The sequence below is a fragment of the Lonchura striata genome, chromosome 2 (assembly GCF_050655825.1).
Source record: "Lonchura striata isolate lonStrDom1 chromosome 2, ASM5065582v1, whole genome shotgun sequence".
Classification (NCBI taxonomy): Eukaryota; Metazoa; Chordata; class Aves; order Passeriformes; family Estrildidae; genus Lonchura; species Lonchura striata.
The window spans coordinates 38668794-38695203 of record NC_140704.1 but is presented as its reverse complement, the minus strand read 5'-3'; the positions used below and the strand labels follow the sequence as shown (position 1 = coordinate 38695203).

Genomic DNA, 26410 nt, shown 5'->3' with positions numbered 1-26410 from the left:
ACATGGAGAGTATGTGTATCTATTTGCAGCTACAAAGATGTGTGCTTATGTAATACATCTCTGAGACAGCAAGATGCTGCTGTTTTTCACCCAGTCAGTGAGAATGACTGAAAACCCTTCTGGAACAAGGTTAATGAAGCTAAGGAACTTTATAATGTGTTGAGAACCACATGGGTAGTGCAGGGATTTAGTAAATGCCAGAAGAAATTCTAGTTCTGAGCAGTCTTTGTACACTGATCTCATCAGCATCTGTGATCCAGAAAGAAGACAAGTCCTCCTTCTGTCTCCTTACCAGGATTCAGCCATACAGGCACTGGGCAAACGTTGCAGAAACGAATCAAACTTGCTGTGTCTGTAGCTGATCATCCAACACAAGGGAGCCTTATGTGGAGCCTCTGAACTCTACAGTAATACAAATCCCTAAGTAATATGCCTAAGTAATATAGAATGACAGCAGTAGTGGAAATTTACTTATTTTGTTTACCAGTGTCACAGCTGGAAGTATTTTAAGGTGTACATTGCTCACTCCTGGATTTCTGCCTTGGCAGTGCCTGCAGAAGTACCAGGTCATTTTAATGTGATTTGACATATGGGCAGTACAAAACCACCTGCGATCAGACATGTTTTTCTTTCTAAGTTAACTGTAGTGTTTAGTAACTACTGATCCAGTTTGAGCTACAATTTATCAGTTAGGTTGAAAATGAAGCTATGCAGGTCGCAGTGATGTTCATCCCAAATTTCCAAGTCATACAAATGGCTGCAGCAGAAGCTGGAAAAGCTTGTTAAAGATGTTTGGTGCGTTCCCCGTGCATTTGAATTGACTTTTCCCTTTCAGTCTCTTTAGTCAAAAGCTATCTCTAATACACCGCTGGAGATGCTGCCCAATTGACTCAGGAATCCCTGTTTTGGTTTGCCAAGCAGGCAAAATATTTATCTCAGGTAAGAGAACTTTGAGGTGTGATGTGGTTAGTATCTAAAAATACCAGTACAGGGAGATGGGATAGGGCTCCAACAGACAAAAAACATGACAAGATAAGGAAGGGGAGTTCACGTTGGAATTACGATACCGTGGGTGTAATTAACCACTGGAAATGCTTAGAAAGGAATGTGGTAGATCACTTGGAGTAATTAAATCAAGATTAGATCTGCTTCTGAAATATCTTCTAGTAGAGTTACAAGTTTTTGTGCTTTGTAAAGAAATTGCTGCGTGAAGTATTACAGGCTGTGCCAGGCAGGAAGTCAGACCAGATTACCATAAGAGTTCCTCCAGGCCTTTTAAATCCACATCTCCACCAACAAAGGCTCTTATGTGGTACAGGCTGCCACAGAATTTCCAAAATCTGAGGTGGAGCAGGTCACTCCTGTTTCAGTGGTGAAAGATTGAAAAGTCTTTGAGCAGATCCTTACAGAGACACTGTGGTGGGTGCTCAGTGATGCTGACCTTGTACATTTTGTGTGCTTCAGTCCTATGGACCAATACTAAGCCAATTCCTGCTCTTGATTGATCAGCCATAAATGCATCCTTCTGCATAATTTTCTGATATTTTACCTGATTTATTGAATGGGTTGCATTTCTTATTGAGTTCAGTGAACAATAATAATTATTCTATAAAGCTCATTGAATCTCTTCTGTGGTACAAGTGAGGTACTGAAAGAGTTCAGAATTTTCTTCAGTTACTCAGTAAACATAATTCCATTGTCTTTAACACAGGATTTTCTATAGCCACTCTTAATATCCCTATGAGTAGAAAGGCCAGGAGACATTTTTAACAGATTATGCAGAATTTCTAGGATAAAATAATCTGCTTTCCTCAACAAAAAGCAGTAACTTGTATATTTGCTTTAGGGCATGCATGGAATAGTGGGAGTGGAGGACACTCGTCTTTTAGTTCTCTTCAGCTACAGGAAAGTGTATTCTTGTCTTACTGGGTAAGAGGCAGCAGATCTTTTTAATAGAAAAGAGATTAAAATATATCAAAAAGTAATTTTATAGTAGAAGAAATACAAAACATTATGGTGAACAAGAATAGCCCTGGCTCCTTGTTACTTTGATAATCTCATTAATCTCAACATTTGGAATTAATCAGGAATTACTGTGCAAAATCTTACAAATGGAAAAATCCATCAACTTGAGCTCTGAATTATGTCACCCTACTGTACTTAGATTGCATAGCTTTTGTTACAGGAATGATTAGTGTAATTCCACAGCAGCATGACAGGAAGAACAGCTAAGGGTTGTCCTGGCCATATGTGGGGATAAAAATTTACTCAGAGAACTTTTCGTGTAATTCTGGCTTTGCAGAAAGATCTGTGAAAAAGCTTTTCTGTAAAATTATCTGGGGTAAATTCAAGAGTGAGACCAGGAATATTATAAGATTTTTTTTTCAGAATACACAATGCCCAGTCTGACAGCACGTAGTTTGCACTTGGTACCTGACCATCCCTACTACTCTCCCTCCCTGGACCATGTACTTACGGTTTACACATGGCAGTCTAGACCTGAATTGGAAAAAATATTGGACTAAAACTAAAAAACTAGAACTAAAACAGAGAAGAGATATACCATTGTGTTTGATAAAACAACGTAAGGTGATTGAGGTAAATAAGTTTGTGTCCCTCCATGTGGAGGCTCCACCTGCTTTCATGGACATCCAGAAAAGAGGACAAGATGCTGGAAAAAGATAAAAAAAGGTTAATTACCCTTCCTAGTAGGTTGGAGATTCATGGCTCTGGTGAAAGGAGAGAAGACTTCAGTTAATCAGGAATCAAACATGTTTGCTTGGTTGCCATGTAATAATAGCTGTGATTTTTTAGCATGAGGTTTCTTCTGCACCATGTCTCTTGAAAATATATTACATACCTATGGTTTTCATGAATTCCTGATAGCCATAATGCTGACTGTGGAGAGTATTTAAAAACAAACTTCAGGATGTCTCTTTTTCACGTGTTTTTCCAACCAGTGAGTCACTCTTAATGGATACTTCAGTTCTGAAAAGGAATGGAGAAGACAGTGCCATTGAAGAAAATTGCCCTCTCCATTAGTGAGCTATTTGAGACATCATATTGCTGCTATTTCCTTCCATGTGAAAGCTCATGGCTAAGTCATTTAATATAAAGGAAAACAGTCTTTTCTACCACAGAAGAAGTGCCTCTACTGGACAGTGGCACACAAGCCTGCAAAATTGACTTTGGTTATCACTGAGGGTTTCCTTGGCATTTCTTTCTGTTCAGGCAATTAATGCTGTAAAAGCATTCCAGATAACAGAAAAGAGCAGTTGTGTTGAGGTCTGGGGAGTTTCTTCGGTGCATCTCCAGTGCACTACTAGTCCCAAATTCATTGTTTGTATCTAAGAACTCTACTTGGTTTAAAAGCTCAGTTTTACTGCATTTGAAAGCTATTCAATCTTGTTTCCTGCACTTTGTTTACTTAATAACTCTTATATAAGAATCTATGATTTTTGCCTGGGTAAATTGCTTCTCTCTTCCAAGAGAGAAATATACTGGTTTTTAAATTTTTAAATCCACACGCTAGGTTGGAGTACAAGTAAGTGTAAAGAAGTACCTGGTGCTTAACCATGTGTTCATAATATCTGCTCAGATGAGAGTCAAGCATGCTGTGCTCATTGTTACAGAACTCTCCAAAAGTGTCGATTCAGGGAAATTCTGCTGCTGTGAGAGAACAGGAGCATCAGGAATGTTGTCTCCTGCTTAATGGAAATGTGGCTTTTGGTGACCAGTACATGAAAAAAAAGCAGATTGCGTGTATGCACCCATTGACGGAGTCCAACTTGAACATCACAGTGATGTTCAGGACAGCAGATCCTGCTGTGTGCTGCAGCCCTGGGAAACTGGATGAGGCTCTGGTAGCAGCAGGCTGGTACAGCATGTGTCTGGCTGCTACCAGAAGGGATTTGCAACTGTACAATTTTTGGTTTTGAGTAACCTTTAGAAGAGTGCATCTGAAAAATTATGGGGTGGCCAAATAGATTAATTCCCATCAGCAGGAGAGACAGCTGTTCATTTGACTACATCTGCTTCATTTGACTGTGTGGATCATCTTACTGCATGGAATGGGCTCCAGAGACCTGCCTGTGGAGAAGAGAGGCAGGTAGGACAATGTGTCAGAAATTCTCTTCATCTTTGATATTACAGAAATGGTCTTGCCTTATGGATGTGGTGGAGGGGTATGTTGCTTGTCTAATTGTTTGGCCTTTGCCCTTTCACACACAGCCCCTTGTCCCCTCTATTTCAGACCTGAGGGATCCTACATCTACAGAAGCGATGGGTTAACTACAGAATATTTCAGATGGCTGCACCCTGCTGATAGCACTAGCCAAAGCCCCCCACCCCCCAATATATTACTGTAAAAATGTGGATAACAAAAAAAAAAGGTTGGAAAAGTCAATATTGGCTGAATAATATTAGTCCTAATCTCTCTAAGCAATATGTATCCTCTGCCTTTTTTCTTACTTTAAGGGTCACAAGCCTGTCTAGAAGCTGCTAGAAATCTAGATGGTGTTAGCTAGATTTTCTTCTAGGTCATTCTCATTCAGCACCATCCTCAGAGCAAGCTTTGGTTCTATTGTTTCAGTTTCCCCATCTGGGGCTTTAATCCAGTTCTCTTTCTTTAATTACATCCTATGTAGAATTGTCCCACAGCTCTTTTCCTCTTCAATTTTAAGGTTTCAGTTGCTGTGCAGGAGACACTGTGAATGATTTTATTTTGTCAGCTGAGGTAAACAGACAGTAAAAGCATACACCAAGGCACAAAATCTTCTCTGATCAGTTATTTGACAAGCACATTAAATTATTTAGCATAGCTTGTAAAAGTAATCAAGTCCTTGTAATATGAGATTTAACACTCTCCTATTAATTTTTCCCTAAGAGGTAGGAAAAGAATGCCATAATGTTGTGTGCAAACTGAGAGCATGACATTAATGAAATTTGACTGAAAATACGTAAAAGGGGCTGGAACCTTTCAGTCCTTAAGAGTTTTGCTAATAGGTAGTAAATCCAAGCACATCCCACAGTTAGATAAGATTCTGCTGGTGTTGGCAAACCAGAAGGTGCTGTCTGATGCTTTGCCAAAGCAAAACAGTTTTCTTGGACAAGCTGTGTTGTTTTTTGGGGTTTTTTTTTGAATGTTTAGCTTAGTAACAAGAAAAGCTGTAAGTCGCAGTCTTGCTCAAGAGGTATCATTCAAAACAATTTTTATAGCATGATAGATTTCATGTTGCTGCAAAATAAATATTTAATCAGCACTAATATTTTTGGTTCCCCCAGGCAGGCAGAGAAGTTCTTTTTACTCAAGTAAGTGCAAATGGAATCCAGCAGGAAGTTCTAAATAAAATGCATGTATATCCTAGAGATTTTTTAAAGGGATTTTAGGTCCAGCCTGCCAGGATTGATGGCTGATTTTGTTCCTGACAGAGAACATTTTATCTCAAAGTTAAAAAGCCCCTATACCCAAAAATGGAAATGAACCCAAGAAGAATCTGTGTTTGATTGGTTTGAGTTGTATGGTGAACTAGATCAGTTACAATTTCATTGAAAAAAGAAAAAAAAAAAAAGAAAGGTGACCTGGAATGCTTTGCTTACAGTCACAAAGCTGCCTCAACCATGCCAGCCTAACTCAATGACTGAAGGGAACAGGCTAGTGACTTTACAGAATTGCACTTACTGTTAATTTCTAATTCCTCGATCTTATGACCTCTACTGAGCTCTTCATTCAGGGGCTTCACTTGGTAATACAAAAGAATATTTTTAGAAAATGTAGAATCTATGTGCAGTGAATATTTCTTACCTTGACAGCTGCTCTGTCAAGCACAGTAGCAGAGTTTGGCCCTTGGAAGATATGAGCTCTCTGTGGGCTTCCTGAGAAAGCTCTGGCTCCCATGATCCTCATCAGACAAGAGGATGGGAGACAAGCACTTGAATTTTGTGCTCCTCATGTGGGAGACAAGGGGGACAAGGACTAAATGGACCCCACTTTATTTTTTCTTCAAATGTGAGCTGCTGAGTGAGGCTCCTTCTGCTGTTTTGCCTTTCTGCTCAAGAGTCAGTAAAAGCTCTTCCATGGTACCATGATGGGCAGACCTCTATTTGTAATGGATCAGTCTTGAGACAGTCATCATGCTTGCATTTAACAAAATCTTTCAGGACACATCTGCTCACTAGTGCTCTCTCTCTTTTGTTCTGTTAGAAACTCATTCCCATCCTTCTAGTCATCAGCATCTTTTATTGTCCTTTCACAAATTAATTTAAAAACCAATCATCCCTTCTTTGATGTTGTAATCACAAAAAAGAACAAACAGAAGTAAAGATAAAATAATACAATTTCAGGAGGGAAATTGTGTGTTCTGAACTTAAACATGAATGCATGTGCACCTCACAGAAAGGCAGCAGGTTTCACTAATGTTCACCTAGAAATTAGGGAAAGTATTCTCTGCCATGTCTGACTGTCACCAAGGAAAAGTAGTACTGAATTTTTGCTGACTCTGAGGATGTCAGGTTAATGTCAGGTTAAAATTTTTCACAGTCTTTTAGTTATAGTAGAAACATAGTACAGAGAGAGAATACTGTTGGGCAGTTATGACAAGTTTTGACATTTCTGATTTCCTTTATATTAAGATGCTAACCGTAGACACTATTAGTCTCACCCCCTGATTGGAGCTGATTCAGAGAGCCTTAAGTTTTCAGATACAGAGTGGGTTTGTAAGACACACAGAATAGTAAAATTTTCAGTGTAGAGCTGCTTTAAAATACAGTGACAGTACTAACCCATCCAGATTTGCAGGTGAGTAGCTACAGTGCAGATGTTTACCAGCTCTGATTTTCTTGAGGTACAGGATGTTGTGCCTTTTTCTGGCCTGAAATTCCATTTCTAAAAACAAGTTGATTGGAAAATACTTAGATTTATAGGAGGAGCTCCTGCTTTGCTGGCAGCAAAAGCTAAGTGAAAATGACAGGGAGTGCTCACTTCTTTCTGCAAGTTCTGTCTTCAGTAGGAAAATGGCAGCCTGACCCTGGTGTGTTCCAACTCTGCGTGGGAGGATTTGATGTACTTTGTTTCCAAAACTTGGTTTTAGTTGCAGCTGTCACATATGGAAAGAGACAGAGGTTAAACATGAGACTGCTGTAAAAATGTACTAGCATTCATAATTATGTTTAAATTTTATTATTCCTTGCTTCTGTGAAATAAAATAATTAAAGGAACATAAAATAATAACAGAAGAGAGAAAGGTAATTTCTTGTTCTTGTAGGATCATAAAATTCTAGAATGGCTTGGGTTGGAGGGGACCTTAGAGGTTATCTAGTTCCAATGCCCTGCCTAAGATAAGGACACTTTCCACTTGACTGAGTGGCTCAAGGCCCCACCCAACCTGACCTTAAACACTTCCAGGGTTTGGACACCCACAGCTTCTCTGAGCAACCTGTTCCAGTGCCCCACAACCCTCACAGAAGAGAATCCTAACCAGGTTCCTCAATCCTGGCTCTGATAATATTGCAGTCATTGTATCAAAACCTTTTAGATCCTCTTAACTTCTTCTGCCTTCCTTAAATTCCCAGTACAGTTGCTCCAACTAATTCTTAAATGGAGTGGAAATTACACAAATAGCAGTTATTTGAAGCTGCAGAATGATTTTACACTCATTCTTATGTAATGAGCTAGAATTGCACAGCTGACCAAAAAACAGTCCTTAATTCAGAATTGCAGCCTGTTTTTCACTTCAGTGGCTTTGTAAAGTTCCTTCTAGTCTTTATGCACCATTTTATGTGGTTTAACTGAAATTCTGAGAAAATAAAGGAAAATGAACCATGGACATGGAGAAATGTGGAAGGACAGATGAAGTGCGAGATTTCACATCGGAATGGGGCTTAGAGAAAGCAGTTCTGTAAGAATGGTTTGACCAAAATGTTTGGGATGTTAAAGTGGCATAAATAAAAAATTTGATTAATTGAGAAAGAATGCATGACAGGAAAGATGTGATTTATTTGGCTGAAAAAGTCTTCCTCGACAACAGCAAGTGGCATAGTTTTCCAAAGTGTCTTATTTGGGAATTGAAAAATTGGTTGAATAAAGACTGGAAAATACCAGTGTAGAACCTGTGCTTTGGTAGGTGAGCACTCTTGAAGCAGAAAACCTTTTCTACATCTATATTCTGACTTGCTTGAGACAGTTCCATAAATCTGATTTAGGCTTGGGATAAAACCATAAGGTATGTTTTCTCTGCTTGCTCCCTTTTTCCCCTAGATGTTATTATACTGCAGCTTGGCTCTGTCCACACAGTCTGGAGCAGACCGTGTTGTAACTTGCTTTAGCCGCCGCTGAATTTAACAGCTTTTGGCTTTGTAAGTAATGCCTTAGGAGAACTCTTGCTCATCTGGTCCCTGAGCCAAAGGAAAACTCCTCCAGTAGCTTTCCCAGTGTTTTCTCTGGCTGGAACACATAGTTACTGATTGCTAGGTGAAGATACACTATCGTTAATCTTATTTTTGAATTTTTGGTTTGTCCATCAGACATATTCTAAGATAACCACTTTGAATAAAGCAGTGAAAGAGGACTTTCACAATGGATTTTCTTTTCTTTTCCCTGTATTCCATGTAATTAAATTCTTCCACTGGTGGGAAAAATGCTTTTCCTTGATGTAAATGTGTGGCAAGTAGTTGAATACAGAGCCAGTCAGTCACATTTCCCTGGTAAGCATCTTATTTCCAGTATTTTTCATAACAGAATTACTTATCTTTGTTTCCTAGCCCCGTACTGTTGGCTTTCTGATCCTATTGTCATTTAATCTGTTGCAAGAAATACATCCACTGGGAAATTGTTAAATAGAATGTCAATAAACATTTGGATTATATTTAGCAAGTACAAATATTTGCATATTTATTTGTTGAATTTCAGCTTCCAATTCAGGTTAGATGAGACATAAACAATTATACAGCACCTCTGGCAAAGAATTAGTCTTCAAAGCAAGTCAAAGTAACACCGGGAATTTGTAGGAAGATTCCTGAAGTTTTAGAAGGAACTGTGAAAGGCTTGTACTTTGTTTTAGCTCCATACATTTTATGCCAAGTATGAAATTAATGTTGTAAACTTTTACTCTGTTACATCTTGTTTGTTTTACTCTAATATAAGTTCTGAAAAATATTTATGGCAGCACTGGTCAGAGACTGCACCTTTTCCTCCATCATTAATGTAAAAATTACCCTAATTTAAAGCCAGCTAAAATATTTCAGGGGTGGTGGTTTGTTTGTTTGTTTGGTTTGAGGTGTTTTGTTTGTTTGTTTGTTTGTTTTTATTTTCCCAGGGTCTATGGATCAGACTCTGCATTGTGCTTTGTAACAGAGGCTGCAGATAACTCCGATCTGCCAGAAAGGCTTTAATAGGGTTTATGGAAGATCCAGGATCAGAAGGCCAGGTACCACAGCATGCTTTTGTGCCCTAGCAGAGGAAATACCTCTTTGGATATGTTCTTGGCCTGTTTCATTTTAGGAGAATCTCTGCGTAAATTATAGGTGAAAATTAACGTAATTAATTATAATTAGTATAGTGTTTATAGTGGATACATGTTCCAAAATCTTCAACAGCAGTGCAGGAGACTTCATAGATTCCAGGAACTGTAGATTTACAGTAGCAATTAGATTATCTAGACCAACCCTGAATACCTTTTGAACTCTGCATTTACTGTCCATTTGCATCTTTGAAAATCCTCCCACTTATTGGCAGTTAAATTTGATGCCTCGTTACTTGTGTGCATGAAAGCAATTAGCATACTCTTTCTGTTTGTGTCTCAGTGTGCCTTATTTATTTAGTAGCATTGCTGGATTTTAAATCCTGGAGATAAACCAAAGCATTAAGGGCACAAGGCTCACCTGCTGTTCATTGCTTGTCCTTTCTTGCATGCCTGGATATGCAGGAAAGATTTGGACTAAAAGTGAGATTTATAAGCTTCCAATTCTCAAAACAAAGCGCTATTTTTATTATATAGTAAAAGACTTGAGATGACACTCTGCTTGGTACTTTGTTCCTACACATCCACATGTTCTTTGAACTCTGTCCTTAGTATTTGTCCTATCAAATCTGTCTTGTTTAAAGGGGAAAAAACAATAAAGTGTGTTTTAGAATGTGTGATCCTTTAGTGTTATTTCATACTTTGATGGCATTGGATCAAGGGTTGGAGTCTGTACTTTGATTAGCAGAAAGATATCCTTGTTAAATCCTTGAAATGTCATTTTCTTTTTAGCCACATTTCCTCATTTCCAGCTTTGCAGAATATTATGCTCAAAATACTATGTTCTGTATGAGGTTCATGTAAACTTATTTTTCCTATTTCACAAGCATGAGGAATCATTTGTTAGTACCTAGCCTTGTCTCAGAAAATTAAGATTACTCAGTCTAGATTTCTGATCTATAGCATTAAATTCTTCCTACTACTTCTTTCATTTTCTTCCACTTAGGTGGGCATCCATTTTTCTTCAAGTTCTAGTAAAGCGTCATGTACAAGAATCCCTGCCCTACATTGTAATTACTCTTTCTCTTTTTTTCTTTTTTTTTTTTTTTTTCCTGGTGTTTGCAAGACCAATTTGTAGTTTTCAGTGGATTAAACTTGTAGCTGAAGAAGATGGGGGAGATATTCTGCCTTTGATCACAACTAGAACTTAACACCTAAGAGGGCTTAGTTCAGGCAGATAACTGCCTTTAATTTAGTGGCCAGAGGAAGCCAGCATTTAATGAAAATTTAGAGTCTGGATGTGTTTTTTCTGGGCTATTTATTTTTCCTTGAAGGCAGAGATGAGGAAGGATGTGCAATGATGCAGCACTGAATGAAGGATAGCAGAGGAGACACCAAGACTTGATGCAGGAACAGAAGGAGGTTTATTTTCTTCATTGTTACCTGATAGGAACTTTTTTTATATAGAAATGTCACCTGACAGAAGTCAGGAAAGAGACTATCCAAGTAGTGTAGATGCAGCTAGAGGCAGGGAGCTAAAGTCACAAGGGAATAGAAGATGCAGTTGAGGTGATCTGAATGCAGAGCTCTATATAAAAAAAATAGTAGTTGGAAGGAAGAGGTCTTTGAGGAAGCTGACCACGTACTGCATGTGACTATAATCACAGCATAGAAGCTGGCACTAATTGGTAGTGGAGAAATCAAGTGAAAGACTGATGTATTATGATGGAGAACTCAGGAGTAAAAAGTGAGAAGCAGATGACTGAAAGAAAAGTGGCACCAGGAGAAAAAAGGAGAATAAGATGGAGATAAGTAGACATTTGAGGCTGAGGAGGAAGAAGGATGTGATTAAAGAAATGAGGACAACAACTATAACGTGGTTGGGCAGCACCAGGGAAAAAAGGAAAAAAACCCCAAACCCCATGAAAATCTGGGTTTCCTTGTGGCGTGAGAAAGACACAAGTGTATGATTCTAAAGATTCATTTTCTTTAGGTGCAAAGGCACATCTGTCAGCAGAGTTTATCTGAGGAAAGAGCAGTGCTTTGTTTTCCAAGACCAAAGAAACACTATGGAAAGATAAAACTAAAAACAGTCCTGGAGAAGAAACTTGAGACAAAGATCTCAGAATCCCTTTTGGAACAAAACAAAGATTAATGTATCCAGCCAGAGAAAACTCTCCTAAAGTCTGTGGCTGGTGTGGTTTTAGGAGAATTACCTTGGTCTCTGAGAAGGAGGGTGGGTGAATGACAAGTTAATGAAGATGTACCAAGAGGCATGAAGAAGTCAGGGTCATGCAGGCATGAAGAGGTCTTCATGCAATGGGCATGTCTGTACTAGTAAATTAAATGGAGTCTAGAAGCAGTCCCTGGCCCTGGAAATTAGATGTATCTACTGTTGACTGTCCCTGGCCTACTTTTGGTGTATACTTACAGTAACTCACCTGAACTATTCTGAGGTAAGGTTTGAAAATTATCTTGGGATTCTTCCCGGTAGGCAGTTTGAAAGCAACCACCCTGTTTTGGAGGGTGACAGACTTTATTAGCATGGCACCTTTCCGTGCCAGTTGGCCTCAACATTCTTGGATATGTTTATTTTGCTTGTAGAAATAGAGCTGCAAATGGATCAGTAGATGAAATCCTTTAGAAACTTAGGACATTGACAGTCTTTAATGCAAGCTGTGACAGGCAGCGAATATGATTTCTTCTTTAAAATGTTGCTGAACTGAGATGTTGATGTGCTCTCAGATTTTTTCATGGAACACTGTGACATTGTAGAAGAGTTGGTTATACAAAGTAAGTTTGTATGAAGCATGCATTTACTTATTTCCATTTAAATGTTATACAAGCATAAGCAAACATAGGTCATAAGTAACACTCCATCTCACAGAGGGGCAGCCTGTGAAATTAAGGAAACAAGGTCATGATGTTGGTAGGTAATTCAGTTGGCTGGACTAAAAAGCCCAAACATTTAAAAGTAGAGAAAACATTTTTAAAAGTTCTTAAAACTTGTGTAAAAACAAGGCAAATATCCAGACCTAGACAGATAAGATAAATATGGATCTAGAGTGGAATAGGTGTAATGTGAAGGTGATGGAGGCATGGAAACTTTGCAGTCAGTGTAGAAGAATGCATAAAATGAAATTTCATGTGTTGTTCTCGATTTTGAATTCAGGAATGATTCAAACTAAAACAGGAACAGCAAGAAAAGCATTGCTGAGAGCCTTTATCTTAGTAGAACAGACTAGCAAAGTGAAACCCATTATATGATAGTTTTATATGAGAATTATATGATAGTTCCTTGACAAATACAAAAAGGAAGGGGCTGGTACAGAGGAAAGCTGGTTAATTAAGCTAAACAGTGTTGACACATGAACAAAGTTAGTAGTAGATGTCAATTTTAGCAGAAAGCAGTCAGTTGACTCTGAAATGAAGTTAGACCATCCATGTTACTAGAAGCAGCATTTTCTAAATGGGTTCACGAGTGTGACTGTTCTTAACCAGACATGGGTTTTAACAAAACATGGGTTTTGTGAGGCGCTTTAGAGATGAGCAGGAAGATTTTCACTTTCCTTTTGAATGCCTTAGTTTCTGATGAGCCAAGTGTAACAGTTTTGGAGAGGACTGTGCAGGGTATTTGGCAGTTTTCCTCCAGCGTATCATCAGTCTTTCAGCAGTCATCCTACACTGATGGATCCTTTCCTTTTCAGTTACAGAATTATAGAATCATAGAATGGTTTGGGTTGGGTCTTTCACTAGACTGGGTTGCTCAAAACCTCATTCAACCTGTCCTTGAACAGTTCAAGGGATGAAGCATCCATAACCTCTCTGGGCAACCTGTTCCAGTATCTCAGCACCCTCACAGTAAAGAATTTCTTCCTCATCTAAACTACCTTCTTTCAGTTTAAATCCATCATTTGTCCTTACACTGCATGACATTGTAAAAAGTACCTCTCCACATCTTTTGTAGGCCCCCTCTAAGTGCTAGAAGGTGCTCTAAGGTGTTCCCAGAGCCTTCTCTTGTTCTGCTCTTTAGATTTTCTCTGTTGAGGGTTGATGTTTTATGTTCTCTTGCTATCACAGGTGCTATGCTGCTTTCCTGGTTCAGCTGTATGGGAAATCAAGCCCACACAGCAAGTTCACCTGAAGGAGCTTTTCTCCAGGGAGTGTTGTGTCAGACTGTGTCAAACTGTTGCACTATTTTTTTTCTCGGTTTGCCCTATTCAATATGCATGTCAGTGTAATATTAGGAAATATTTTGTTTATGTGTGACTGAATGTGAATGTAAATTGATAACACCAAATTGTGAGAGAAGATAATTTTAATATCTTTCTTATTATTTTTGTTGGCATTTATGTATTTCTATAAATACTATGTAGTTGAATTAATACCAGACTGGTGAATGTGGAAGCCCTCCATGTCTCTAAATGAAAACTTTCAAATATAAATAGCTTTAAAATTATAAATAGAAAAATATTTATACTGTATTTATCACTAACCATTTCCCCCCCCAATCCCTTTCATTGCATTGCACATTTTATTTTTAGTGATGCTTACTTAAAATAGTTTCCCTGCTTCCCTGTTGGCCATTATATGGCCATTGTGGAGTCCAGTGATTTCTAAGCCAGATGGTAAGGAAAGCATTCCTTACTTGAGCAGCTGTGAGCCTGAAGTCTTGTCTATTCACACCTTCTTCACTGATGGCATCAGCGTTGTCTGTTCGGTTGATTCCACATATATATTCCTTAGCTGGTTTCAAAATGTGATACCAGCATTGTTCAAGACCTCCTGTTCTTCTTATGTTGATGCTGTTCTATGTCCCCCTAATAAGATGGCAGCTCTGGTTTTGCTAACTTACTAAAGTCCATACTCTTCACAAAAGTCACTGTGTTGGCAGACATAACAATTTTTTGTGTTCTAATTTAATTAGTTTTACAATATTGATGTGTTGGTGACCACCTCAGCTGCACACAAATAGGAATAGCTTTAACTTTTGATGGCCCTGAGGCCTTAGTTTTGACTTCACTGTTGAAACTGCAGCTTCCTGTGCACTTTTAATTTGTGCTCTTACATCCTTTTCCCTTTTTGTGTGTTTATAGATACATAATTCAAAGTAGGGTTGAATGTAGTGTAAGCCACATTACTGTTTGTTAGGGTTTACAGGCCACAGTTGTCTTCCAGCTTGATGTGTTTTAAGAGCATGCAAGGACTCTTTTCTTTTCTTTTCATGGTTCTTTTCTCCTGAACTGTCTAAAGAAAGTGTCTATTAGGACCAGCTGATTATCTGTACACTGTTCAAAATGGCAGACGAAGTGTAGAAATGCAGTTATTTAAGGCACATAAGATCACATTTGGTTCTTTGTAACTCTGACTGCATGCTTTGGTCTCAGCCTGAAACACTGCTGTGGGAAGGAAGAGGAAGGAAGCAAGTTCTTAGGGCCAAGAATTGCCTTAAGTTCTTATGACAAAGAAGTAGGAAACAAGTAGGACAAGTGGACAAGTTTTGTGCCCACATCACCAGCAGCGAAAGACTTCCTGGCACTTCTGAGGCAGCAGTGGCTCCCTTTTGGTCCAACAGAAATGCCTTCTCCTGTGTCACTTGCCAGCGACCAGGAGCTGTGTCTGTACGGGCAGATGAGCTGGGCCCAGGGTGTACCTCAGACATGTCAAGGTGTTTGGTACCATTTCTTGTGGAGTTAGTGGGGTCCCAAAGCTGCTGATCTGGGAGCTGATATGATGAGGTGGAGTGAGAAGTGATGTTCCTGTCTCTGTCCAAGCCCATGCTACTGTAGTCATTGCCATGAGACCACTTGTACCCTGGGCTTCTTGCAGATCTGGAGGAGCAGAGACAGGACCAGAAATGTCATCTTTGAGAGGTGAAGGAGGCATTGTCAAATAGGAAATTCCCCAAATGGCCAGCTACTATTCATGGAATAAAACTGTTCTCCTGTCTTTATCAGGCAGGAATATTTTTTCCTGGTGGTAGGCCATTTTGAACATTCCTTAACTTTACATCCAAGCAGATGGCTGTTGCATCCAGCCAATGACATATAAAGTAGTCTATGTTCATAGGGCTCTGAGACTCTGAGGAATCATGGACTCATTTAACCATCAATCTTCATGCTTTGAGGCATGCCAGCACCTGCAAACTTCTTAGTTTAAAATGTGATTGATGTAGTTTTATTTTTATGCAGTGCTTTGGGATGCCTACTGAGAAGGGCTCTTAAAATAGGTGTAACTTAATGTGCTGTTCAGACTTCTCATTAATCTCCTTGTCTTTACTCTTACCCAGAGGTAAAATACAAAAGTTATAAAGGGAGGAGTTTGGAATCAAATTATATAAAAGGGGTCTCTGAAATAAAGGCATTTATTATTGAGGACTAAGACTAGCAGTGGAGGAAACAGAACAGGATGTTCAGAAAGTCCAGGCCCTTTGGCATGAGTTAATGAGCTTGGAAAATAAGCAGGGCTACAGTGAATTTGTGAAACAATGTTTGTCTTCCTAAACCGAATACTGGAAAGGATCCATTTCACTTTGCCTTTGCCAGCACCCTGATATCTATTGTGGCACTCATCTTCTGGCCTCTTTGTTTTCAGAGAAAAGTTTGACTTTGTGTTTAGAAGTTATTTGTTCTTCCTGCTTTCTTATGGCACTAACACAATCATGTTGTGGCTATGGGGCTAAACTTTGGAGTCTTAATATTTAGTCCTGCTGTGCCACCCTCTTTCTGATGTTTGTATTTTAACTGCAGCGATGGCTAATGGGCTTAAAAGACTTCTCTTCCACTTTGCTTCACCACTGCTTTGTCTGCATGGGTAAATTAATCAGGGCCAGGACTTGTATCTTATGATTGTCCATATTGTTTAATTTCTAGCACATTCCATGACATGATTTTGGTCCGTGCCAACTAGCACACTCCCAGATGACAGCTGTGGCAGGATGGCGTGGGAGAGAGGCTGTTCTCAACAGGCATTATTGAAGAGGTAACCATGTTTTGCAGGGGAAAACGGTGTCAAGATGTGGATTGGAACTGACTTTGACTTTCTCCCCAAGCCTCTGGATTCTGATGCATTTTATACTCTAGGACCAGTTTCTCCCAGTCTTAGCATTTGTGGAACATACTGAAATACAAACTTTTGCTTCCTCATTGCATCGCTGGGTGCTGTTATCCACAAAAACATTGAGCACCTCCTCCTTCTCCCTGTGGGCCATCTGCTTAGACTTACAGCAACACTTCCATATTGATAAGATCTTTTGAGTAAGAGTCAGGTTAGGGGCACAACTCAAGTTTTATGTCAAGCTAGTTCACGACAAAACCAATCCCTCTGAACCTGAGTGATCTTTCCAGGGAGTGGTCATCCATCATGCAGCATATTTGCACACAGAGGTACAGCAGTAGCTCACAAAGTGTTGTCACAGTCTCACAACAGTGAGTTAGTAATTGCTGTATGTATGTATTTGCTTATCACACAGAGTCATGATGATTGAACATACAGATTGTTTATTTACTTGCACACACAGATTTTTTTGAATTTCACACCTTTAACAAAGCACTCTTCAGGCTTTGTTTAAATGAAAATAGAGAATATTTACTTTTTCCTCTGGGATTTCTAGTTTGTGAAGCCCTCTGCACTTCTCTGTTGTGTAAGGGTTCACTAAATTCCAGAGCATTGCTGATGCTTTGGATGAATGTGTTTTTCCAAAATTTGTTTGTATAAGGTGCACCTCTATGTGAAGTATTCTTTATAAACCTTGATTGCTCTCTTTCTGACTTCATTTTTAGTGTCTGAGTTTTTAGTTGAAAATGGAAATACTATTAAAACCGTAGTCTTCCTCACTCACTGTTGCAAATATTTTTTCATTTAGGTCGTCATGGTGCAATGTTTGTAGGATGTATATCAACAGTAGCTACAGGCTGCACAGACTTGGGTTTTTGTCTTGAAAATGATAGATTAGCTGCACAGTTAGCCTGTATATATGAAGATTTAAGATCCTGAACCTGTTCTTGGTGCCACTGGAGCAGCAAAAGAAGAAACCACTGCTGAGTCATTGGACTAACCAGTGTAGGTTTCTTCATCGTGACAATCTGTGTACAGCGCTGTTGTCAAGGGGATTAGGAACTCTGAGCAAAAGGGATTTTGTTGTGTTAGTGCTAGATGAAATGGTGCTTTTAAAAACTGGTGTGGTGGGCAGGTTTGAGGCTAGTGAGAGTCATGAGAACCATGATGGTAATAGTCACACAGAAAATGTTAGGAAAAAGAAAGGCTGTGAGACATGCAGGGTCTCCTGTGTAAACTCTGTTTACACTTGTTGCCAGTCTATGCACTCCTCTCAGTATTCATTAGCTGAAGAGACTGAAAAGTCAGTCTGGAAGAGATTGTGCTGACTACAAGTTTCTGTAGCCTTTGGTGGTGCCAGCTGCAAAAATAGGCAAATCTGGCTGCAGTGGAAGGGCGTGATGGGGCAGCTCCAGCCCAACCACTACCCTGGAGGCGTTTTGGAGGCTTTGGCTGGAAGCCCTGAAATGCATCTCCCTGGGGAGGACTGCACTGCAAACAGACCTTGCCCGTCCCTGTCAGTGGATTCCTTTGGCAGTAGGCTGGCATCAGAACACCTAAACATATTTATTATAAACTGCAGTGATTTTTTTGCCCCTCTTTGATATGGATGTGAGATTTGCATTGTGTTCATCAATTCATTTCACATATGACCCTTTCAAAAGGTCTCATTATAGCAGCCATTCATTAGTGGTGGCATTGTGCCTGGCTGAAGGCCAGGTGAAAACATGTTTCTCAATTTCTCACTCTTACATGGCCTAAACCAAACATTAACAGCTCCCCATTGATCAAGTGTCTCTTGATTGGATCAAGCTACTCTGTTGTAGGAAACAAAGGAGTAGTTCCTATTTTTCCTTGGAGTTTGGCTTTCTTAAAGAGAACTCAGAGGTCCTCTGCACCTCAACCTGAAGGAATACCTTTGAAATAGGTATTCCTATTTCATTGTTTACATGTATAAAGAGATTGACATTAGAAGTAACTTAGAGGTAATGAAATAAACCTTTATGTGTGGACTTTCTCTTTTCCTGCAGAATTATGGTCCTTGGTCAGCTCTGTGTAGGAAAAGTCTTTCTGGGAAGGGGTTAATGTACAGGGAGAAAAGCCCACTGAACAAAGCAAGCGTTATGCTGAAAATGAAGAGTTTAAAAAACCATAAAACTGCTTTATCTGATATAATTTTATACTTTTTTTTTGCAGGGAATAATTAATTTTTCTTCGCCTTATTTACTTACTTACTTACTTTCATGAGAAAGGGAGAATGTTGGGATCACACGGTAAACAAGAAGTCTCAATAAGAGCCAATGTTTGCTTCAGGCTGCAATTGGACCACAGCAAATGTAGGCAGGCTGGTGTTAGCTCCCATGAACTGTAATGACACTTAGATTGTTGCTGAGCTAAGTATGCAGGTCAATGGGTAGGTCTCTGCGTCCCATACTGGTGCTCTTACTGCTGTATGATTCACTGCTTTTAGGACATGCATTAGTAAGATTAAAGTCAGTGCTGCTTTGCCTACTAGCTCCATCCTGCAGGGAATGCAGGGGAAAAATACTTGTGAAATCCTGAGCACACAGAAAAGAAAGAGAGATCCACACTTACCTTGTTGCAGTGATTTTGAAGCTTTTCTACACTTTCCTGTGGGATAAATTGCTCTGTTACCTCAGTTTTGTTGGTGTTGTTCAGACATCAGTTATTGAGTTCCTACACTTACACAAGTGCCAAAAATCACAGATGTGGAAATCTTGGGCACTGTGATTTTTCCCAGCATTAATGACAAAAAGACAGTTGGCTTCAGAGATCAGAGGCATCTTTGAATATGAAAAAAGCTCTTTTAAGTGTATTCTTTCTTTGTAAAGGCATTTGCTCATTCAGCCTGCAGTCAAGTGTGAGTACCCTTAGCTGGAACCCTCTGCTGCAATGTGGTCTTTCTCCTGTTTAGAGTCAACGGGGTTGTTTGCACCACTGCAGCTCATTACCCAGGCTTTTCATCAGCTGCTGAACTTCATTTATTTTCTGGAGTTTACTCCCTTAAAAATATGGTAGCCATCAGTAGAATACCAACTGAAATGAGAAGTGTTGGACTTGTTTTCTATTTTAGGTATTATGTGGTTCTAGAGCAAATAAAAGATATAGATTATTTAGTTTTATTCAAACAAATAATTTGCAACAGCTGGTAAGGAAGGGGAACAACCATGAGCTGAAAATAAAATTTATAGCACAATTCTGTGTATGCTGTCAGGGAATCATTCCCATGCAACCCAGTAATGGTGCAGAGATTTCAGGGATTATGTTCAGATTAAATGTCATCAAGAGCTGAGGCTTGGCAGTATGCCAGGAAGGTCATATGAGGAAAGTCCCAAACTTTTATACTCAAATAAAATTGTGTTCTGCTTAATAATCATAATACTCTGCAAATTTTAGCACAAATAATAACTTAGGTTAGGAAATAACATAATTTTATTTTTAGAAAGTTTATTATTTAATTTAGGTTTATGATTTAATTTAGGATTTTTCATTACTTTTTGGGATTTAAGACTATGTCAGCAATTTTATTTGGGGGTGCATTTTTTTTCTTGGTAGCATGACATTAAGAAACTTTATACCAAAGCTTTTACACATTTTAAAATTTGAATTTTTTCATTTTCAAGTTGAACATGAACGGAACAACAGCCTGCTAATACTTCCACAAGTATTATTATTTCCCAGAAACACCCCTGTTATTTTTAAGAAGTCTAAAATGCTGTAATTCCATGGCATTTATGGAAGATTATGTTATTATTGGGAGGGAATAAGAAAATAGTTAACAAATGCATAGCTGAGAATTGCTTTTTCTTTTATTTATCTGTGGCTGGTCTGTACCATTCCAAAATACCTGTGGAATTATGAAGGAATATGCTGACAGTCTAATACTGCATTGAGAATGTGTCATTTTGGTTTAATCTGATCTGTTTACAGTAGATTGGTTTCAACTATGGAAGGGAATTCTTTCCCTAGGGAATATCTATACATGGAATTGTAGAGCCTTAGCTATACCACTTGAAATAAACACTCTTTTAATCTGCTTGCCATCTCTGAAAAAAAACCCAAAAAGCTGAAATTATTTAAAAAGTGATTTCTTAAATCTCTTAAGTGTTCTCCAATGTGGTCCTACTATGCATAGGCATAAGGGTATATGATTATTTTTTTCCATATCTTCTATCTTTTCCATAATTTATCAATTTTTTTTCCATATCCAAGCAATTTCATTACTTCATAAAAAATTTACAGTGATATGAAAGGCACTTGGTGATAGATATAGTAATAATTATACACGTGTGATTTTGTGTAGCGTTATGTAAATCTACATTTTCTGCATCCTATAGCAAGAAATAGACTACTATTCCTCGAGATACTTGCCGGGTAATGGAATTTAAAGCCTCAGTTTCAGTTGCTGCCTGGCACTGACCCCAGCAGTGGTGTGGCACACCCCTTCCTGCTGCCCTTGGTGAGCATCGGCTCTTACAGAGAGAATTGTCACAAGGCTTTTCTTTTGGGTTCAACCAACCTCCTGAATCAAACCATGGCTGTTGGATTTGATTTACCAGTGAGCTTCAGTGATGAGACTCTGGATTCAGGGCTCCACCTTTACTTTCTAGTTACATATGTATGCCATATTTGTAAACTTTATTTTAGGTATACTGAATATAGTTAAGTATGTGTTTATACACCCATGTATGCATGTGTGTGTAAACATATGTGCATATGTGCATGCTGAAGTTTATTTTCCTCTTTCTCCTCCTCTCCTCTTTGCTCACCTTGCCTGCTGCAGTGAGGCACAAAACAGGGACAGAGATATTTTAGCTGACAAAGGTCAGCATTGCAATGGGAGAGTCTACAAGCTCATCTTCAGTTCATTGAAGTGTAGAGGTTGGGAGGTAACGACCAGAGTTGTCAGATTCTGGAAAGGGTCACAGTGATAACAGTGGGATCAAAAGTCCAACTGGAAAGCACCAGGAGATGTGGCTGGGTGCAGCAGCAGGACCCTGGGCTGGGTGCCCAGGCTCCTGAGGCAGAGGTGCTGCCAGCTTTTGTAGAGCAACAGATCCAATTGGTTTGTTATTTATGAAGGATATGGTATGCAGCCCTCAACATGGCAACAGTTCTTTAAAGTGCAGATGTAAGAAATTCCAGTTAGAAGTCAGTCCTATAAGTACTATGAATAAACAAGGTAAATTCATTAATTATTTCAATAAACTTAAAGTCCTTATTTTGTACCATTAATTTGTCCTGAATTATTGATAGGACTTCTCCCATTACTTTTCTAGACTTTTATTTAAACTACAGTCAGTAAAATTTACCATCCTACAGCCCCAGACACACAGTAATAAATCCTCCCTTATTTCCTTATTTGCTTGAGGCTAATATGACAACAAATAGTCTGTTCACATACATTATTTCTTTGTACTACATCGTATGCAAATATTTCAATTATTATCCTTTTATCTCTATAATATTTTAACTACATGATACAGCATGTTTCTCTGATAAATTGAGTTACATAAAAGCAGCTTCACATCTGCATAATACTTTAACAAAACATTCCCTCTATTTCAAGTTAAAATGTGTGTTTAGCTTGGGAATATCCTCATAAAGAAACTTAATTTGCCTTATTAAGAAACACTTGTGTATTCTTATAAGTTTCATTTTTTTTTTAAATAATAATTTTATCGCATTTTGGACTCCTGCCTGCCCAGGCTGCCTGGGGCTGGCAAAGGTTTGGTAAGTTGAATTCTGAAGTTAAATTGAGTAGGTTTCTTGTTTGTAAAGGATGTAAGATGTAGCTTGGCTGCCTTGCACCTTTTTTTCCCCGTCCTTCTGTGAATATTTATGTTACTGGGTGTTTATTTTCTAGTATTAATCCTTATAATGAATGATGAGAATGATGGCTTTCCCTCTAAAGCTGGTAGAACCCTGAAAACTGATGTTGCCCCAGCAGGGTTCATCCAGCTTGGTACCTGTGCAGCACTGCGTCACAGCATTTTTTTAAGCGGGATTGTTCCGAGGGCCTGTGAGATCCCTTGGCATGGGGCAGCCTCCCCGGAGTGAATGGCTGTGTCCTGTGCCCTGCTGGGGCAGGTGGGAGTGCCAGTGCCTGTGGTGCCACAGGGATGGCGATGGCAGTGCTTTGCTGGGACCCGTGTGGGGGTGCTGGAGGTGACCTGTGTGTGCTGCCCACCCAGCGTGCCTTCCTGCCCAGTCGAGTATCGGGTACTCAGCGCTGCCTGAGCTCGCACTGCTTGTATCCTTGAAGTACTTGAAGTGTTTTATCCTAATGTGTAAAGCAAAATATGTGAGGGAGGAGTAGGTATGTCTCCCCCTTTCTCAAAGAAGGGGAGGAGAAACATAGAATGATAGAATAATTAATTTCCTCTTAACTCTGCCTGTACTCTCTCCAGGCTTTTTATAAAACCAAATAGCATTGCTAAGCATCTGTTTGCTGGATGAGTGCAAAATAGCCAGGTGTGCTTTGTGTAAAAGCAAGTGATTGTAGCCTGAAACATCGCAGCAGACGCTTCATGAGTCAGATCATTCATGACTGCAATAACGAGATTATTCATGGCAGGCTCCTCATTGTGACAATGGTCCTTTGTTTGAAGTCTGCATTGTGTATGTGCTATACTTCCGATTTGAAGATTCCTTCTCTGCTAGAAAACAGCGTTGCAGCAGGGAACCAGAAGTGAAGATCAGTGTTGCTAAGTTCAGGATGTTACTCAGTGCTGGAAATAATTGGGAAAGTTCATAGTTGAGTTAAAATCTGTAACAATGAACTTCAGCGGGATGGTACTACTTCCTGTTGGTCCTGAGGTAGGTTTTTATTTTATTTTTAGTGAGTTGTCTTTTGGTATTGTGGGTTTTTTAAACTCTGTCTTCTGATTAGAGCTGGTTATATACTGCCAAGAGAGTTTTGTTGCTTATGATCATATAAGAGGTATTTTGTCTTGATAGTGACGGTCCTGTCTGTACACAGCCATTTTGTTTAAGGAAAGGAAGAACAAAACCACAGCATTTCTTTTGTGTTCAGAGTAAAGTTAGTTTTTCATTTGCCCATATTCTTAATTTTTTTAATGAGATGATTCTTGTCTCCATTATATAACTTTTATAAGATCCCTGTGTTAAGAGGTGATTAGACTTTGTGGTGGAGCCATGGCCAGGGTGTTTTAGACTGAGGTGCTATAATATGGCTTGGATTTGTCTCCTGCACACCATGGTGGTTAGACTGAAACCAAGGCATGTTGTGCTCCAGATCTTTTCTCCAGCTGGGGCATCCTTGTGTGACCTTCCTGTGCCTAGTGCACAGAGCAGCTGGGAAGTTCATCCCTGATGAGGCAGGCTGGGGAGCACGGGGTTCTGGAGTCCTCCTGCTCTTCCATCTTGAGAAGTCCCACAAAGCTCACAGGCAGCTCTGGTGGCTGCGCTGAGAGGAGGCAACCTCTGCCACCACTGGGAAGATGATGATGATGGTGAGTCAGGGATGACTTTTGGGAAAATGGAGAGACCGTCCCAGTGTGGCAGCAGCATATCAGAGGGAATCACCAGAGCTGTTTGCTGCGGTAGTAGAGTTGAAAATGACTGTGTTCCCCATGGTCAGCAGCTTGTAAGAAAAACAGAGTAAACTCAGTTCTTGAAAAGCACATCTGAAACGAAAATACTGCTTTTGTTTTTGCTTTTGATTCCAGCTTTTGTCCTTGAAGCTCAGAGGTTTCCTGGTGTTTTCTTTTGAAACTGTACTGTTTCATGCAAGGCAAACAAGACTGAAATAAATCCAATGCAAGCACTACAGAGACTTTGTCCTCTATCTGGGCATGTGATTTTTAATTTTTTACTCCTAATTAATTATTATATTTTACATTAGAAGATTGTTTGGACTGTTATGGATGTTAGCTATGAATTTTGAACTCCAGTATAAATTTGAATTCCAGGTCATTTTGTTGGAAGTTTTCATAATATTTATATGCTCACTTTCAGAAATAAAAAAGAAGGAGTTAATTGTTTGACAGGAAGAATAAAGCATTTGAGTATTCTGTATTGTGTCGGGTTGTTATGACAGACTTCTTTTGGTTGCACAGCATTCAAATTATACATTAATAGGGTAATGTTGCATTATATAATGTTTGTACTTCTACAAGCAATTTCATTACTTCATAAAAAATTTACAGTTATCTGAAAGGCACTTGGTGATAGATATAGTAATAATTATACACGTGTGATTTTGTGTAGTGTTATGTAAATCTACATTTTCTGCATCCTATAGGAAGAAATAGACGACTATTCCTCTTGAGATACTTGCCAGAAAATTGAATATAAAACCTGAATTTTTTACTGAAGTTTTTAGCATTTGGATTTTATCTATTTCAGTTGCAGTTGACAAAAATGCTTTCACTATTATTGGGAAGATAATCAAATTGAGTTTGCTGAAACGAAGATAATTTTTTTTGGGACTGATTTATTTACAAATGAGATTAAATGGGAATTAAATTATGCCTTTTGCCCTAAGCAGTCAAAGGAACAGTGTTTACTTATTACCTTTTCCACACATCTAGATCAAGGCTGTTTAAATTGCAAGTTTGATTTAGGCTTGAGCCATGAGCGTATTTGACCTTGCTAGGATTACATTAACTTTCCCTGATGGTCTTGGAAATGTGGCACATCTTGCTGTTTTTTCCAGTTTCTTGGAGAGTGGATTCCCCATTCCTAGGTGTCAAGATTGTGCATGACTCTTGGATAGCCATGAAGATGCAGACTGATCTCAGAACAAATAGCTGAATAGCCCTTAGTAAATTAAGTGACTAATGCAGGTTAATACAGTGTTGTCTTGTTATTTACTGCAAAATATTATTTTTTAATGAAAAGAAAAAAATAAATCGTAGAATTCTGTTGACAGTAAACTTTTGACCATTTTATTTAAAAATTCTGTTTTCTATGAAAATATATAAATTGTAATGAAAATGTGTAAAACCTTTCTTGTGACCAGAACTTAGTTACCTAGTTTAATAGGTATTAATGTAATTTTTGCTATGCTGTGCTTGAGAAAGACCTAGGATCTTACCTAGGATTGTGAATGTCAGAAAACAGATTGGGAGTGAGGGATATTGGCTTCTGACATAGTCCCCCATGTGTAAAGGTGTAAAATGAGCAATAATAATAAGATTGTGACTATGATGACATGTAAAGTGCAGTTGTTGGGATAGGAAAAGGTCTCATTGGAGTTGCTAAGTATCTGATTTCAGTTTTCTTATTTCTTTTTATGTTTTGAGAAGTTCACAGATTTGCAGTTGAAGTTTTATAGGAAACACCAGGTTTGAAACTCCTCAGCAGAACTACTGAAGTGTAGTTACTGCATGTACACAACAGAAGAAAAACATTGAGAAAAAATCCCCCCATTTCCAGTTTCCTCAAAACTCTTAAAAGGAAGAGTAATGTAAAATATTTTCTTTAAATTGCTATACAGTGCCATTCAAAATTGAGATTTTTTTTGTTCCTACTTGTTAGCTCAAGCACAACCAGATAATGATAATTCTTAGACCTGTGATTATTCATTGCTAAATTTATTAATAATGGTACTCTTCCACTCTTTTATGTTAGCTTTCCAAGGAAATCTCTGTAGTGAAAGGCAGCCTGATAATATTTTCTCTTTTACCACCATAGTAGTCTCCCTTTTCTCCTTTCTTTTTCTTTTTCTTTTTCTTTTTCTTTTTCTTTTTCTTTTTCTTTTTCTTTTTCTTTTTCTTTTTCTTTTTCTTTTTCTTTTTCTTTTTCTTTTTCTTTTTCCTTTTTTTTCCTATTTTTTAGGTAAATTATTGTATAAAAAGAAAAATTTTAATATATAGCCTTGCTGGGGAAAAGAATGGATAGAAATAAAATTA

At 38.7% G+C, this 26410-nt stretch overlaps 1 protein-coding gene across 19 annotated transcripts in view; it reads left to right on the top strand.

The window, feature by feature from the left end:
* The window catches only part of THRB (thyroid hormone receptor beta), a 168398-nt gene that overhangs the window by 44760 nt on the left and 97228 nt on the right, over nt 1–26410 (top strand). For 3 of the 19 annotated variants that reach the window (XM_077787110.2, XM_077787105.2, XM_085569083.1), the window contains exon 3: nt 4005–4108. The exons of 11 other annotated variants lie outside the window; for them this stretch is intronic. The gene's annotated coding sequence lies outside the window, so the exon portion shown is untranslated. Of the gene's footprint in view, nt 1–4004; nt 4109–9311; nt 9423–16327; nt 16437–26410 lie in introns of those variants that run through there. 5 more of the 19 variants (XM_085569064.1, XM_085569081.1, XM_085569094.1 and 2 more) reach the window with 5 other exon arrangements.